Source organism: Myotis daubentonii, chromosome 7 (assembly GCF_963259705.1).
Source record: "Myotis daubentonii chromosome 7, mMyoDau2.1, whole genome shotgun sequence".
Classification (NCBI taxonomy): Eukaryota; Metazoa; Chordata; class Mammalia; order Chiroptera; family Vespertilionidae; genus Myotis; species Myotis daubentonii.
This window is the reverse complement of record NC_081846.1, coordinates 13,510,555-13,528,071: the sequence shown is the minus strand read 5'-3', so window position 1 is coordinate 13,528,071 and position 17,517 is coordinate 13,510,555. Positions and strand designations below refer to the sequence as shown.

Below are 17,517 nucleotides of genomic sequence, written 5' to 3'. Positions count from 1 at the left end.
ACATTGAATAATGAAGTTGTCATTATTTTTCAAGGATGTTAATATGGTGTGGTGTATGTGAGCTATAATTTGGTTAGGCAACGTACGATAACAACAGACTCAAAGTAATAGCAATCTAAACACAGAAAGGCCTATCTCTCCCAAGAAACAGCATGTTAGAGGGCCCTGGCTGGGTTGCTCAGTTGGTTAGAGCATTGTCCTGTGCACCAAAAGGTTGCAGGTTCAATTCCCCATCAGGGCACATGCCTAGGTTATAGGTTCCATACCTGGTGGGGGCACATACGGGAGGCAACTGATCGATGTTTCGCTCTCCCTCCTTTCTCTTTCAAATCAATAACAACATATCCTCAGGCGAGGATTTAAAAAAAAAAAAGAAATAGTACTTTAGAGGTAGAAGGTTGTTGACATTACTTCAGTGACAAGAATTCCAAGGCTGAGGTCACTAGGATTCTGTTTTGTAACTTCTCCATGTAGTTCCAAAAGAGCTGCTGAAATTTCTTGTCATGTCACCCTCCAAGGCATACCACCCAGGCATAGCCAGCTTTCCTTGAAGTGTGGTTCTGATGATGTGAAAGAAGAAAGGAATAGATTCTAAGGAGGCAATTGCTGTCCCTGCAGCAAAGTGAAAAGGCAATACTGTGGTTGGTGGAAGTGAAGTTCTTGCAATGTCCTGAGGAAAAGAATTTCCTGAGACTCACATGGTAAGATGAGGAATGTTTACTAGTGTGGAGATAATAAACCCCTGGGAATTCCAATCTCGTCTTCAGCAGGGCCAGAGTAAAGGCCACTGCCCACAGTTTCTGCTCCATATTAAAGTTCAGTCCAGCCCCGACCAGCATCGTGCAGGTGGAGTCTACATGGCCGGGAGCCATGTGGCCGTAAGGCCATGTGGATGCGCAAACACAGGGGTGAGTGTGGGCCACAGAGCAAAAGAGAGTAAGAGAGGGATCTCTTTGTCTGGGGATTTTAACCAGGCGCTTCTTCAAACTGACCAATTAACCTCCCAAGGTTTCTGATGGGGTCCACCTCCTAGCGAATCCATTGTTCCCCAGGCTAGTCTGACAGGCAAGCACCTCCCCTGCACCACCCTGACTTCTACTTACTGTGCATGTGCCAATCTCCCTCTTCTCCCCCAACAATCCAGCACCAGATGGGGGAAGGGAGGGTGCTAATCCCCTTGGAGGAGCAATACTGTGTGAGGCTGTAGCTTCCTGGTGAGGCTTCCCAGATGACCATGCTTACAACGTCTGAGTTCCCTTTGCTCTCTTCCCTTTATGAATATTAACTAGCTAATCATGACACTAGCAACACGAGTTCTTCCTTAATAGATAGGACAACTGGAAAGCACCTGGGTGAACCATGGCAAGTAATCATAACGTGATTAGTGATTGAGACCTCCTCACTCTTTCTGTGCTTTACATACACTGTCTTTTTTCTTTCTGTTTTTATACTGTCTTACTGATGCCTCACAACAACACTATGCTGCAGGTAAAATTATTATCCCCATTCTCCAGATAAGAAAACCTGGACTTGGAGCATTTCAGAAATGTATTTAAAGTCGTCCAGAAAATCAGTGGGGGAGCCGCTGGAATCAGAGTCCCGGTTCTCCTAAAGCCAAGACTTTGCCGTCAGAATGTGTGATTTCCCTTCTGAAACAACTGACTCGTCACAACATTGCGGGTCTCTGATCTAGAGAGGGAAGACGGCTCCTGGAAAGATGTGTGGTCAGAGCCTTTCTCAGGCCTGGGCCCTTTACCGTATGTGCAAGTGCGATGCTAATCAGTCTGACTCTGCTTTCCCTCCCAATGAGTAATTTCTTCAGCGCCATTTCCATTTTCTGTTGTTTGCATTTATCATCCTTATGAGCATTGGTACCATAATGACTTGGGTGTTGTGTGTGTGTGTGTGTGTGTGTGTGTGTGTGTGTTTCAGGTAAATTTCCAAGTGTGACATTTATTACAATGTTTTGATAGCTGAAATTACAGGAAAGAAAATAAAATATTAAGTATGCTCTTTTTATTATGCCTTAAAATGCCATAAATTTGTGTCCCTTGGAGAGGGCTGGTGGACTATAACTGAAGCTATAAACTCGCAACTCTGTTGCTAACTGATCTGGAGGATGCAAGGGAAGCTTTCATTTTCCCATTTCAATGTGTTTATCATGCAACAAACATTTCTCCTCACTTTGCTTCCTGGGCCTCATAAAATGGAAATGGAAAATATAAAATGGCTTAATAGCTGAGCAACACCAAATAGCATGCTTGGCATGACTTGACATTTTTAAAATACAGAGTCTCATTATTTTAAATATGTCTCATTATTGTAATTATGCTGCTACAAATGTAGTGGATAACACATCATATCATTACTTAATTTTATGGAAAAGCTTTCTAAGTTGTTTGTTGACAGATAATGCCACGTTCTTGTTCTATTTGCCTAAATGGCAGCCTGTGCTAGGGTTTTATATTTCACTTTAACATTTCTTAAAAATGTGCTTATCTTTGGGATCCAGTATGATAATGCTTTATTTCTGTAGAAGATGTTCCAGGAATTGTTTTTGAAAACAGGTGTGACCGCGCTGCACTTTTGTGTTCTAGGATAGCAATAAGGTTGCTGCTTCTTAAAATGCCTCAAAGAACAGCTGGAGATTGTGATTTTATGCAGTCATTAAAAACATGTTTTTGAATAATATATAATGACATGGAAAATTGCTCATGGTTTAAGCAAAACAGGCAAGTTACGAAATTGCGACTACAACTGAATCTCACACAGATATTCTTAAAATATAGAAATACGCCAAAAAGCCAAAGGATTTGGTTGCTCAATATGGCCGAGTTCAGGGTGATTTTAATTCTCATCTTATGCGCTTTGGTATTTTCTGAATATTCTAGGATCAAAATCATATTTTTAATTGGAAAAAAAGTTATTTTAAAGTTACTTTGAATGTGTGGGTGGAAGATATGATGGCATGACATTGACTTGGGAGCAACAAAGCCTAAACAAACAGCTGCCGCCTCATTCCACAGAGAGTTTCAGTGCTAGGATGCCAAGCGTCTTTAAGGACTGGTAAAAATAGTGGCCTGGGCCCCTCTCTAGCCTCTGCAGGAACTCCACCTGGACTTGTGCCATCCTGGCAAGTCGGGCTGTCCCTGTCAGGCCCAGCTGGTACTGTCCTTTCTACCCACCGTGCAGTTGGTCCCCTTACTCCTCACGCTGCCCTTTCTCATGCTGGGTACTTAGCTTAGTGTCCTCCCTCGACTAACCTGCCAGTTGACATTCCTTTTAAAAATTCGGTACAAGAGTGGGAGTTCTTGTTTAATGGGTGTAAATTTGCACATTTAGAAGATTAAAAAGTTCTGGAAATCTATTTTATGACAATATAAATATTGAACTACTCAACAATATACTTAAAAATGGTGAACGTGATAAATTTTACATGTGATTGTTGTTGTTTTTATCACAATTTAGAAAAAAAGAAAGAAAAAATGTTAAGAATTCAGTACAGAGGGCTCCAACCCAGCAGAAGAAGCCCAGTGGACATAAACATATCTTGCTGAGTTCAGGAGGTTTACTCAAGGGAATCAGAATGGGCCACCCGAAAGATGCATATTTGGCATAAGGATTATTTTGAGCTGAAGGTAATTTAAAGAAAAGGCAGACATAGGAGGAACTCTCTGCCCTCCTTTTTGGGGGTTAGGATATAACATAGGAATTAGGAAGGAACACACACATTCAGACCACAGTGGTACCGTTATAACAACCTGGTTACTAAATAACAGGAAAGAAATAAAGGGAAGACTAAATAGTAGGCCATTTATACAGCTTTGCCAGAAAGCTGCAGTTAACATTCTCCAAGCTCTAACCTGTTTGGTTCAGTGGATAGAGCGTCAGCCTGCGGACTGAAGGGTCCCAGGTTCGATTCCGGTCAAGGGCATGTACCTTGGTTGCGGGCATATCCCCAGTAGGGGGTGTGCAAGAGGCAGCTGATCGATGTTTCTCTCTCATGGATGTTTCTAATTCTCTATCCCTCTCCCTTCCTCTCTGTAAAAAAAATCAATACAATATATTAAAAAAAAAACAACCATTCTCCAAGTCTGTCCCCCACAAATCGCTGTGAGATGGGACTGGACAATAGACGCATGTCCAGTAAGGTCTGCGTGACGTGGGAAGGTGCTTACTTGTCAGTCACATCTGGGGGCGAGTCATTGGCCAGAATAGGTGTGACCACTACAGAGATCTAAGATACCTCTTGAACAAAGGAGCCTCTCTCTTTCTTGCTGCTCCTACCTGATTCCTGTTGCAGGGGGCACACTCCCCTGAGCTCACGTGGCTCATGGCCATGTGGACGCCACACTGGCCTAATGGGCTGTGATTAGCTAATGTTGTACTGGATTCAGTTCCACCATAGCACAGGCACTCAGGACCCTGGCCCTCCTCTTAGCTCTACTGGAGCCCCAGCTACACTTTTTGCAGGACTGGGTTAAGAGGCATGGGACTTTACAACCCAAGAAATCCATGTTATTCCACGCCAATAGAAACCATTCACTCTCCCAAGCGAGTCTTAGAAAATTCGTTTTCTCAAGATATCCCAAGAGCCACCCCATTCCCACTAATGTCAGAGAAAGGGGACGCACTGATTTCTCTTGCAACCATATCACCTACTAAAAATTTGTATGTACCATGCATTTCCTAGTTGTTTGCTTCCCACAATATATCACCCCTAGAAGCACAACAGCCACTTTCTTTTGTCTAGTCACTTCTCCACGATTTATTGTCCTTTGTCAACATTGTTTGTAAGCTCCCAGGCCTAACTGCTTCTTTGGATTTTAACTTCTTTTTTTGTGAAATTGCTGTGTACATGAGAAATAAACCTTTCCTCCTGTTTACCGTTTTCCAGTTGAATTCACAGGTCCCAGCTACAGAATCTAAGAAGGTGGAGGGAAAGTTTTTCTTCCCCTACATTACCTTGATGGTCCCTGTGTGCCCTGGCAGTGGTACACCTGTATATTGACCTGTGGAACAGATCAACTTTTAGTATCTCCCCTCCTTATTGTGACCCAATTATTTTCAGTACTATCATGAAATGAAACAAAAAGAAATGCGGTTGGTGAGCTTTTTTTTTTTTTTTTTTTTTTTAGTAGATTGAGCCTTTGTCTATATAATTACACCAGGAAACAAAATGAAAAAGAACTAAATAATATAGCACAGAAAGAGGAACATGAACAACTACTTTTTCAACAATTTTTATATCAAACAATTTGACTGTAGATCCCTTGGTTGCAATCTGATATAATATTTTATGCAAATATAAGTGTCCAGGGACAGGGCTCAAGACACACTACCCCAAAATATGGCACCTTGGCATATTGAGTATTTTAAGCCGAAGGAATCTGAGAAGCAGCAGGTGCAGACGGAACCTGCTGCCCTTCTCCTGTAGCAGATGCCTTGCTGTCATGTGAGAGGCGCCCTACCTATGCCGAGGCAAGGACTGTCTTTATCTCCAAGACACCAAGAGGAATTTGAATGAACAGGCCTTCCTGTTTCCCCCAGTTTACTATCCTGAGCTCAGCCCCTTTTTTGTCCTATCACAGTTTTTCATGACTTGCCACACACCGTCAAACCTAGCATAGCGACACTCAGGTTTAACTCTTTCCCCGGGTTTTCATTTCCTTAGGAAGGCTCCTGTGTCATGTAAAATGTACATTAAATAAATTTGTATGCTACTCTCTTGTTCATCTGTATTTTTGTTATAGGGCTCCTGCTTAGATGGACAGGGGAAGAGATCCTTTTTCCCTTCTACATCAGAAATCAATAACTGAATTTTCATTAAAACTGATATGTCTGTAGAATATACAATGTAGGCAACTCTTAGAACACATCGTTGCTACAATGCTTTTACTTCTTGAATTCGTCTTTCATTGTAAAACAATTTTTAAATGAAGTTTAATTTTTTAAAATATTATCCACATTCAGTTTTTAAAAGCTTGTGGACTAAATGTACATTTGCCAAACCAAGGACAGTACACCTTGCAGCTCCCCCTTGGTTTCACCATTTTACATTTTAAGTATAAAGAGGTTGAAAGATCTTAAGTTCTGTTTCTTTTGTTTGTTTTGTGTGTGGGTGTGTGTTTTGTTAATCCTCACCTGAGGGGGGGAAAAATATATATATATATATTTTTTAAACATCCTTTTTTATTTTATTTTTTTTTATTTATTTTTCCATTGATTTTTTTAGGGACTATGGAAGAGTGAGGAAAAGACAGAGAAACATCGATGTGAGAGAAACACATCGATTGGTTGCCTCCTGCACGAGCCCTGACCAGGGCCCAGGCCGGGGAGGAGCCTGCAACCAAGGTAGGTACCCTTGGCCGGAATCGAACCCAGGATCCTTCGGTCCACAGGCCAAAGCTCTATCCACTGAACCAAACTGGGTCCAAGGATATTTTTTTCCATTGATTTTTTTAGAGAGAATGGAAGGGAGAGGGAGAGACAGAGAGAGAGAGAAACATCGACTGGTTGCCTCTCACACAGGCCAGGGATTGAGCCTGCAACCAAAGTACATGCCCTTGACTGGAATTAAACCCTCAACCCTTCAGTCCATTGGGTGATACTCTAACCATTGAGCAAAACTCGCTAGGGCCAGTTCTATGTTTTCATCTCTACCATGATTGTGCTATCAGTCTGTATTTCAAATCTATCATTTAAATGTAGGGCAACACAAACTGCACCATTAACTTGGAGCCTTTACCAACTTAATCTCAAAAGAAAGATTAACTGAGTCCATGTGAGGCATGGGGGTGGCTCTATAAATGGTAGTGTTTTTTTTTCAGTGACCTTCCATGTAAAACACATTGTTTATTAAAAAATATTGTTTATTAAAACATTAAAATAAGAATAAGGAATTAACTTTTATGTAATCCACATTGCCTATTAAAAATAAAATTTACATATATAAGTATATATATGATTAAAGTGCATCATTATCATGGCAATATTTTTATCTTATTATTTTTTAAAATATATTTTTATTGATTTCAGAGAGGAAGGAAGAGGGAGAGAGAGAGATAGAAACATCAATGATGAGAGAATCATCCATTGGCGGTTGCCTCTTCCATGCCCCACACTGGGGATCAAGCCTGTAGCCAGAGCACAGGCCCTGACTGGGAATCAAATCTTGACCTCCTGGTGGATAATTCGACACTCAATCACTGAGTGACACCGGCCAGGCACAGCAATATTTTTAGAATTTAAGCCAACAACAATAACAACAACTATATATATGTATATTAAAGAGAGAAACATTAACCTGTTGTTCCACTTATTTATGCATTCATTGGTTGATTACTATACAGTGGGGCCTTGACTTACGAGTGTCCTGACTAACGAGTTTTTTGAGATACCAGCTGACTCTCCGCTGATTTTTTGCATTGAGTTGATAGAGTAATTTGAGTTATCGAGCTCCTTAACGAGCTCGGTGTTGGAACGAATTAAACTCGAAAGTCAAGGCCCCACTGTATGTGCCTTGACTAGGGATCGAACCCACAACCTTGGTGTATGAGGACAATACTCTAAGCAGCTGAAGCACCTGGCCAACAGAAGACTTTCGGAGGGGAGGAGTATTTCATCACTGACCTTGTTTAGAATTGTTGACACATAAAAGCAGAAGGGCCCTGCTTTTTATTACTGTTTTTAAATTCCCTGCAGGCGGGGCACTCCTTTATTGCTGGCAGTGGGCAGACCGCTACCCATGGCACCTGCACTGGCACACTGCTGTTCCACAGTTAAGCTGGTTAAGTTGGTTTTGTCAATTTCCTCATATTGTATAATGCATTCAGATTTTACTAGGGGATTCATATTTTTTAAATGAGCAAACATAAAATTCCTTATGCATTAAAAATGAGTGCTTGATGACTTAGCTTTCTGTGTGCTCAATTTTCCTAAATTGAAAAAAAACTCAACAGGAAAATAATTAAAAAGGGACACAAGGGTTGAAGGTGCAGGATCCCGGAGGGTCCAGATGGATGTTGTGGGTGAGTGACGGGGGCAGGGGAGGGAGGTGAGGAACTGGAGGTCACACCTGCCAGAGGTGGTCAGGCAGCACTGGGAGCCGCCAGTACTCAGCCTCCTCCAGCTGTCTCCTTGTGGGATGCAGGCCTGTGGTTACCAGATCTGGCCGTGTTTTGTGTGTTTTTTTTCAGGAGCTGATAATCTGGATCTCCTGATTTTTAAATGATGGGAATTAATTCAAACACTAAAAAACACTGCACAGCACAAACAGAACACATCAGCAGCTGCAGGATGCCCCAGGCAACCACTTTCCTAATGAAAAATGCAAGCCGTGCTTGAACCAGTTAAAGAAGTCAAGCAAATGCGCTTTCTTCTCCAAACCTTTTTCTAGCCCAAAATGTGACATTTTAGGAAGATCCAGATACACTTACATCATAACCATAATGTGCAGTTTAACAAGAAAAGTAGCATAATTAGAGTAAATAGTTGGGAGCGGCCTGAACTCCCAGAGCAATCCTTTCTCTTGAGTCAGGGCAAGGGTGGTGTCACCCAGATGCCTGTCGACTAAGTGATACACACCAGATTTATTTAACCACTGGCAAACTGCATTTCTTTTTCTAGAGCAGTAAATTAAGAGATTATTGGCCTCCCTTGGTTACAAAAAGAGGAAACAATTTTTCCAAGACTCAGGGTAGCCACAACCAGTTCTCCCAGAGAAATTATTAACCACCAAGATCCAGAGAACAGAGCTCGCGGCCTCTGCCCGCGACCCTCCCGGCGGCTGCCGCCACAGGCACCTTTCCAGAGGTGAGTGTTTTCTTTGCCTTCCAAAAGCTTCCGGGCCTCGAGCATCTGAGATTTAGTTAAGAAAACCAGGCTAAATCCTCCTATTTGGACCTCATTTGATTTGGCATTTGGCATATTAAAAGGGAAGGTTTATTCAAATTAGAGATAACAATAGAAGCTGTTCCCGACATTTCTGCAGGTAATTAGAGCTTTGTGTATCTTAATTAAAAAGATGTAGAGCTAAATCCCCTAGCATATTTACTCAGCATCCTCAAGGCTCAGTTCCTGCAGGGGCCATACAGAATTAAAAGCAAGAATGTGCAAAAGGCTTTGTCCTCAGTGGCCTTTAAGAAGTCTCTGGTTTAAAAGGCATGAATGCTGCCCTTTATGGCCAGGTTGGCATGGCTCCTCCATGTGACCTCCCAGGGCCACTGAGTCTGCGCTTGGGCGTCCTGTTTCAGTGCCGAGGAAAAGCTTTGCTTGGGTCCAGCCTCGCTGTTCAACCCAATCAAGGCCCCAAAGTCTAATCTCCATCCCTGCTGACCCCGAAGAATCAGGCCTGAGAAAGGCACGTACGCAAGGAGACAGTCACCTCCTTGCATGACAAGAGGAAACACATGGAAAGCAGGGAAGTCTTTCCACTTTTCACAAGTCGGTCTCTTTTCTTTAAAAACTGTCCATTTGTATACTATTTCTTTTCCAGTGGTTATGTTCTGGGATGATATTTTTTTTCTTTTTTGGACAAACAACAAAAGGATTAGAAATGACCATTAACAAAAATAAATATGTTGACGCAAGACACATCCAAACCTCAGAGGCAAATTCTCAGTGGATTGAGAAAATGCATCAGAGAATGTCAGTTTTGCAGCTTATTTTATACATTAGAATAAAAAGAGGAGACCTAAGGAGGGTTACATGAAGTCCATTGGTGGCAGTGAAACCAAAATGTGGGGTTTAGGTCTGAGTTCTTTGTCTCGCAAAATCGATGAATGAATTTGTAGACAAAAACAGTTAGCAGAAGCAAAGTTTATTGAGAGAAGCCAGTCCTGGAAAAGGTGCAGCTGGGATTCTCAAAGCAGATCCGTGTCCAGAGCTTTCATTTTATGTTGCAGCCTGGATTGGGGAGGAGGGGGGGCGGGAGGGGGGGGAGAGAGAAAGAGAGAGAGAGCCCGCACTTTTTTGTCTGGGGGCAGACACATGCCTTGCTAGCTCCTGATTGGTTCTTTCTTTCTAAGAATTTTGCCTTAGTAACATTCTTGGGATTGGTTATACGCCTCACTGCCTTGTGATTAGTTATCTCCGTAAGCTGCTTGTCTTAGCAACATCCAGACATTTTAAAGTTTATGTCTCCTGTGTGCCCTTCTTTCCCTGCCCAGCTGGGTTGCCTTAGTAACTCTCCCCAGTTGGTTCCTGGGTTCTACTTCCTCTCCCCCATGGCTCATCCCTGTCTACCTAGTTTCCTTCTGTCCCCTCAGTAGATTAAAGGGGCAGGAGAAAGCAAAGGGTAGGATCTCTAGGACTGGACACAAAGTGACACAAAGAGACACGTACTTATTTTACATGGTGGGTACAGAGTAGGTAATAATGTACAGCACAGGGAGGTGGTATTCGGGGAGCAAGGTGACAATGCGGGGTTGTGTGTGATCTCAGGCTCTGGTGCAGTGGGTGTGCCCTGAGATTCTGGGAAATGAGATTACTCTGACATTTCAAAGGTCTGTTATCTTAGATGCAAAAAGACAACAGACAGGTTTGACTTTTCCCTCTAAGGTTATGCTCTTACCCCATCCCAGTGGTCCACCATTTCAGCAAGACAAATGATGACACTAAGACTTCCAGGAATGCAACCTGAATTCCCTGACCTTATTGCTGAGTTTCTACAGTCACAGAAAACCACACATGAGACAGATAAATCAGAAGTGCATGAGGGCGCGTGTGCGCGTGCGCGCGCACACACACACACACACACACAACACACACACACACACACACAATCACCTGATTCTGATTCTGAAGCTAAGGGAGAGGAGAACAAATCAAAGAAGAAAAAAGAAGTGTCATTACAGCCAGGAGGCTTTCCCCGGGGTTTGGAGTGGAGCAGATTACTGGAGAGACTGGCTCCATTGGAGAACTCATGTTCCTGATGAAATGGAAAAACTCTAAGGAGGTTGACCTAGGCCAGTGATGGCGAACCTATGTCACCTCTGACACATGAACTCATTTTTTTGGTTGATTTTTCTTTATTAAATGGCATTTAAATATATAAAATAAATATCAAAAATAGAAGTCTTTGTTTTACTATGGTTGCAAAGATCAAAAAATTTCTATATGTGCCACGGCACCAGAGTTAAGTTAGGGTTTTTCAAAATGCTGACACGCCGCGCTCAAAAGGTTCGCCATCACTGGCCTAGGCCCTGCAAAGGAAGCCAATGTCCGGTGCCCCTAGGTTGTCATATCCTTCTACGGGGAAAGGTTGATGTGGCGTTCCTACCCCTCAGAGGATGTGACAAGAATTAATTCTCCTGAGTACCTGCCCCTGTCACATCTGACTGTGGGTTTCAAGTGGGGAGGAGAAGGGAGTTCTTCTTGACACAAAGAGGTGGCTTGAGAAGATGTCCTTTAAAAAGCCAGTATAGTTTCTGTGCCCTACAGCAGGTCCTGTGCTCTAAAGCCTTTCCATGCTGTACAGTTTGCACACCAATCCCAGGGGAGGGAGAGGTATGTTTCAAGGCAAACCATTCTGTACTTTGCTGAGAAAAGCAAAGGGCCTTCTATGAGGGACACAACTTGCAGAGTAGATGTGTGGGAGAGCATGAAGACACTGTTGATCAAGCAAGTCAAACTCAAAGGCTAACACAGGCCAAATAAAGAAGGTTTAAGTTTATGTGGGCCGCAAACAAACAAAAGCTTCAATTTTCATAGAAACGTAGGTTTATTTCGATAGACACATGCTGAATACAAAGGGCTGAAATAAATGAGTCATCGTTAACATAAAATAATGGAACATTTTAATAAACATTAATATTTTTCTTGAACATTAACTTATCAGACACTGAACAACTGCACAAATTAATAAGCATAACGCAAATAAACCTATTTTTCTTGTTCTCTGAAAGTGAAATATTTTCTGTTGCGCACACCAAACAATTCAGTCCAAGACTAATGATGTGGCAGTTGGCTACTAAAATATTCGCTGCTAGTATTAGTGGAGAGAAATGGTGCGCCTGTGCGTAACTGTGTGTAAAGCGTGTAAGGCAGTGGTTCTCAACCTCCCTAATGCTGCGACCCTTTAATACAGTTCCTCATGTTGTGGTGACCCCCAATTTCATTGTTACAAATTGAACATAATTAAAGCATAGTGATTAATCACAAAACAATATGTAATTATATATGTGTTTTCCAATGGTTTTAGGTGACCCCTGTGAAAGGGTCGTTCGACCCCCAAAGGGGTCGCGACCCACAGGTTGAGAACCTCTGGTGTAAGGGCAATGAATGCAACAGGATTATAGTAATCAGTCATTAGTGAACATTGTAGTTCGTTATTAATAATTATGTATAACAGAATATTGTAAAAATTAAGTTATGGAATTTTTATCAAAACGTTTCTTATATACAGTTATATTGGCTGGGCCGCATGCAGCCCGCGGGCCACAATTTGACATGCTTGCTATAGATCTTCAGCGAGCACCTCCTTCCCAATAGAGTTAACTGCATTTCTGCAACATAGCAAGTGTGTACTTTTGTGCTATTACTGGCATATCATTTGGGTGTGGGAGGGATGAGGTGGACAGGAAGGGAAATGGGTAGGATCGTTTTTTATTAAAATTTTGGGCTTGTTTGGGGAAATGGTGAAACAATGGAAGGAACAAACAACTAATGAAGGCAGGGGGCGGGTGGGGGAGGGAGGGGGGAGAGAGAAACTTCCCAAGAATAAGCCTTCCTGGTACTGTGGGACCACATTATCCAATCAAGAGGGTCAGATGTTAATGCATCCTTTGGATTGATTTATGACCAAAAGGGGGCAGTGGGGATGAAAAGTGGCCGCATACTAAATCTGACAAGTTCAGGGGAAGCCAGTACGGTGGGCCACACAAATGCAGAGACTGAAAGTAACCAACCACACAGGAGCATCTGAACACAATTATTATTATTATTATTATTATTATTATTATACAGATACTGTATCTTTTTTAAAAATTGATTTCAGAGAGGAAGGGAGAGGGAGAGAGATAGAAACGTCAATGATAAGAGAGAATCATTGATTGTCTGCCTCCTGTATGCCTCCTACTGGGGATCATCGACCCCACAACCCCTAATCAGGAATCAAACCATAACTACCTGGTTTATAAGTCAATGCTCAACCTCTGAGCCACACCAGCCAAGCTGAACATAATTTTTAACTAGAAGTGAGTTATGGCAATAATCAAGTCTCATCCCAGACCTTGACAAAGGTCAATCTCAACCTTAAGGGAGCCTGTCTATTGCCTTTTTTTGTATCCAAGATAACATCACATTTGAAATGTCAGAGTAATCTCCTTTACTGGACCCCTCGGGGCACACTCACTGCACCAGAGCACAAGATCACCCAGGACCCCTTTTTGTTATCTTGTTCCCTGAATAGCATCTCTATGTGCTATAAATGTGGTGTGTAGAGTCAGTGCCTGGGACTGAACTCCAACTCTGCAACAGGCAGTAGATGCCATCTTACTAGATCTCCAATGAACTGACTCAACAGCTTAACCAATGCACCACCCAACAGCCTGGCTGATGTCCACTGCACTCACTGCATGAAGGATGGCACTTCAGCTTCAACTATTTTTGAATAATGGACCAACTGTAAGGAATATATATATATATATATATATATATATATATATATATGCGCACATCTTAAGGAAGCTCCTCAAATGTACAGCTGAGACATTTGATTTACTGTTCCTGAGTTTTTTGGACCAATTTTTATTTTTTATTTATTTATTTATTTATTTATTTATTTATTTATTTATTTATTTTTATTGATTTTGTTTTTAAGGAGAGGAAGGGAGAGGGACAGAGAGTTAGAAACATCAATGAGAGAGAAACATCGATCAGCTGCCTCCTGCACACCCCCTACTAGGGATGTGCCCACAACCAAGGTACATGCCCTTGACCGGAATCGAACCTGGGACCCTTCAGTCTGCAGGCCGACGCTCTATCCACTGAGCCAAACCGGTTAGGGCATTTTGGACCAATTTTAAAGGTAAGTAATCATATGTTTCAACTCTATTGTTTTAGGTGGTAGCAAAACATAAAAATGTGTACACTTTCCTGAGTTTCGGTGTGTACTGTGCTTAAACTATGCTTGGCACCTAGTAACTGTTTGCCAAATGTCATTTCTCATCCTTCTCTATCCTTTGCTCCTCAATGCTTGCCGTTCTACCACCAAAAAATAAACTCGAAACCATGTAAAGTAACCGACACTTAAAAATTCTTCTCAAAAATGGCCGAAACCGGTTTGGCTCAGTGGATAGAGCGTTGGCCTGCGGACTGAAGGGTCCCGGGTTCGATTCCGGTGAAGGGCATGTACCTGGGTTGCGGGCACTTTCCCAGTGGGAGATGTGCAGGAGGCGGCTGATCGATGTTTCTCTCCCATCGATGTTTCTAACTCTCTATCTCTCTCCCTTCCTCTCTGTAAAAAATCAATAAAATATGTTTAAAAAAAAAAAAAAAAAAAAAAATTCTTCTCAAAAATGTCTTTTGTGGGTGAAATTGTGCTTTTGTGTGACTACAGAAGGTAGCATCTAACTAGTAGTAAATACTAACGTTGCTGAAGCAAAGCAGTGGGAGCTGGTGCCTAAGCAGAAGTCTCCAGCAGAGTGCTCTACTACTTGCTACTCCTTCAACCAGCACATCTGTGCTGGGGTCATACGGAAAAGAGACAGGCCAGGATTATTACTGGTGGTTACTTCTGTGGAATCAAGGGATTGGGACCCGAGGGAAAATGTGAGGGAGCACATCCTCATAGGCAGGGGGAAACTTGTAGTTTGAGAAAGCATCCCCCAGGGTTATTCCCATTTGCTCCCACTCCACCCTTACCCACCACTCAGAGGATCCTGCTTTAAATTTTCTAGACTTGGTCTTGGAGGGGAGGAAAGAGCATTTTCCCTCTACCTTTCATTGTTCGTGGCTAAGACCCCGTGTAAAAAGACACGAACAGGAGGGAGGGGACAAACACAAAACAACTTTAATTACGGGCATTCAGGGGACCCACAAAGATACCAGCCTCAAATGGTGGCCAGAAGATTGAGGATTATATAGGATCCTGAGCTAAGGAAAGGGATAGGGGTCTGGGATTTAAAGGAGGGGAAGGCAACTCACAGGAAGGTGAGAAGAGGAAATGTTTGGGAAACAAAGGTTGCCCTGACAGGCAGATAAGCCTCTGGGATGAAAAAATGATCTCCAGTAGTAGCTCTCTTCCTGATACAGGCCCCCTTTCTAATGTAAATGTCTCTTATAAATGTAGATTTCCCCTCACAAAAGGGTAACTCCTGCCTGCTTTCCAAGCTTCTTCCGGGTCTGCAGTCTCTTCAAAAATAATCAGCTCAAAATAAGCCTCATGCCAAAGAGGCACACTTGGGGTGGCACCCGGTGCTCCCGGCAGTCTCGCACAGCAGTCAGACACAAAGCCGTGTGCTCCTCAAACCATGTTCAATTAGGTGGCCCACCCATGTTTCAGGACCTAATAACATTCGATTTCCAATATCACATGGTCAAGCTGATGTTAGACCTTCCCCAAATAATCACGTTAGCCCTGCAGAGGGAAGCTAACCACATCAAGGCCTGCTCACCTTCACCCCCGCCCCCTCCTCCTCCCGCCCCCCAAGCTCGCCCAGCGAATTTCTGAATTATGAGTCCTGTTTCAGATACACAGACGAGCCCGTATCTGCCAGGCCCACGAGGGAGATGAGAGATAAAAATCCAACCTTTAATTTCCTCAGAGCCTGGCAAGCTGTCTCTCAACCTGCCTCAGTAAAACACACACACACACACACACACACACACCACACAGCTAAAATGCTCGCCTAACTGACAATGTGATTCCAATTTTCTTCCCTCTGAGAAATACACTGAAACCCAGGGCATTTGAAGAGCTCTCCTTTGACATGTCTAAGGTTCTTTTCATTCCATTGTTGAAATGAGATTTAATTTGACTTTTCCTAGGCTCAAGCCCACCCAAACAAAGGAGGCATGGGTGCCTCCCCCACCCCTAGTTCCTCAGCCTGCGGCACTGCAGCCAATGGCGATGATTTCCATTCAAAAAACAAATCTCAGTTACACACACACACACACACACACACACACACACACACACACAGGCCGAGCAAAAGAATTAATTGGGGCAGTATGCTCCTTGCTTACTTTCCTCCAGGAAAGCAGGGTGAATTTTTATGGAGGGTGGAGGAGGAAGGGAAGAGCCACATTCAGAGGAAACCCAGCATCATTCTCCTCTCCAGTGTCATTTCAAACAGCCAGATAAAAGCCAAAGGAGGAAGCAGGGAAAGAGTTCACCACGTAGCAGTTCTGAAAACCACCCTGCGTTCCAGTCTGCAGCAGGGAGGTCACACCCAGGCATCACAATAGCTCCTCTGCTTTCAGAAAATTAACTGGTAAGTGCTTCTTGTTTGTTTTTCAAGGGATGCATTTGCAGCTGACCAGATGAGGATTCCTGCAGACAATGTATGTCTAAAGCAGTATTTGGATTAACTACCAGCTGGCAATAAAAATAAAATAAAAAAAAAAAGAAAGGAAAGAAAAGAAAAAGGACGAAAAAGGGACTCCTGATAGTTTATGAAACACTTTAGATGAAGGTTCATATTCTTGGTCCTGATAAAAGTGTTGAGGGAAGATCATAACAGGCATTGCTACAGCTGCTGATTAGATCTAAACTCCTGAAAGAGAGAGAACATAAGGGCACAGAGAACTTGCTGTAATTTCCTCAGCTTTTACCTAGGAAATGGTTCATAAATGTGGATTTTAAGTAGTTGTGACTCAGAAATAATCAAGCATCATTTCTGGAAAGCCCACTGTAGAGAAATCTAATAGGAGAAAATGGGGCTCTGAGATGAAAATTGATTTTCCCTCCTTAGATCACAAGGTAAGAAAAAGTTCTAAATTGAGTTGTAATGTAGTTTGGCTGTGTGTGTGTGTTTCCCCCTCTCTTTTCAGAGATGAATAGCTTGTGGTTCTTCACAACAAACTTTTTGTTGTTGTTGCTACTTGAAATCTCCTAATCGATTGCCTGTTCGAATGGCTGGTACCTGGGCCCTCCTAATGGAGGACTAATGGCTAAATGCAGAGAAGTAGCTGGGGGGAAAGGTTCGGCTAACTCGATTGTTCCTATGGTGGTCAGATAACTGCGAGCAGCAATTGCTTTCTGTCTAATGGTTTATCATTTTCTTCAAATGAAAGCTAATGAAAACCAAATGAAGGTTTGATAATGGAACTTTCATCAGCAATAACTCTTAAATTGGCCCTTTTCGCTTAAAACAAACTCATTCACCCAATCTTCCATAAACTTGTTGCTAAATTAATCCACTATTATAATTTTTTGTTTGTTTTGTGGGAACAATGGCCAAGGGACCTTTTTCTGGGTTTCAAATTACCTAGTCCAAGTAATGCCTTTTACTGGATAATTCTTGTCATGTTTGCACATCTTCCAGACACAAAATGGTTTTTGTTTTTTCCGTG

General features: G+C 42.5%; 1 protein-coding gene across 9 annotated transcripts in view; it reads left to right on the top strand.

The window, feature by feature from the left end:
* The first annotated feature begins 8,591 nt into the window (after positions 1-8,591).
* Positions 8,592-17,517, top strand: part of CMKLR2 (chemerin chemokine-like receptor 2) — a 54,986-nt gene continuing 46,060 nt past the window's right edge. For 7 of the 9 annotated variants that reach the window (XR_009453738.1, XR_009453740.1, XR_009453739.1 and 4 more), the window contains exon 1: positions 16,172-16,436. The gene's annotated coding sequence lies outside the window, so the exon portion shown is untranslated. Of the gene's footprint in view, positions 8,815-16,171; positions 16,437-16,484; positions 16,925-17,517 lie in introns of those variants that run through there. The other 2 variants (XM_059702892.1, XM_059702894.1) reach the window with 2 other exon arrangements.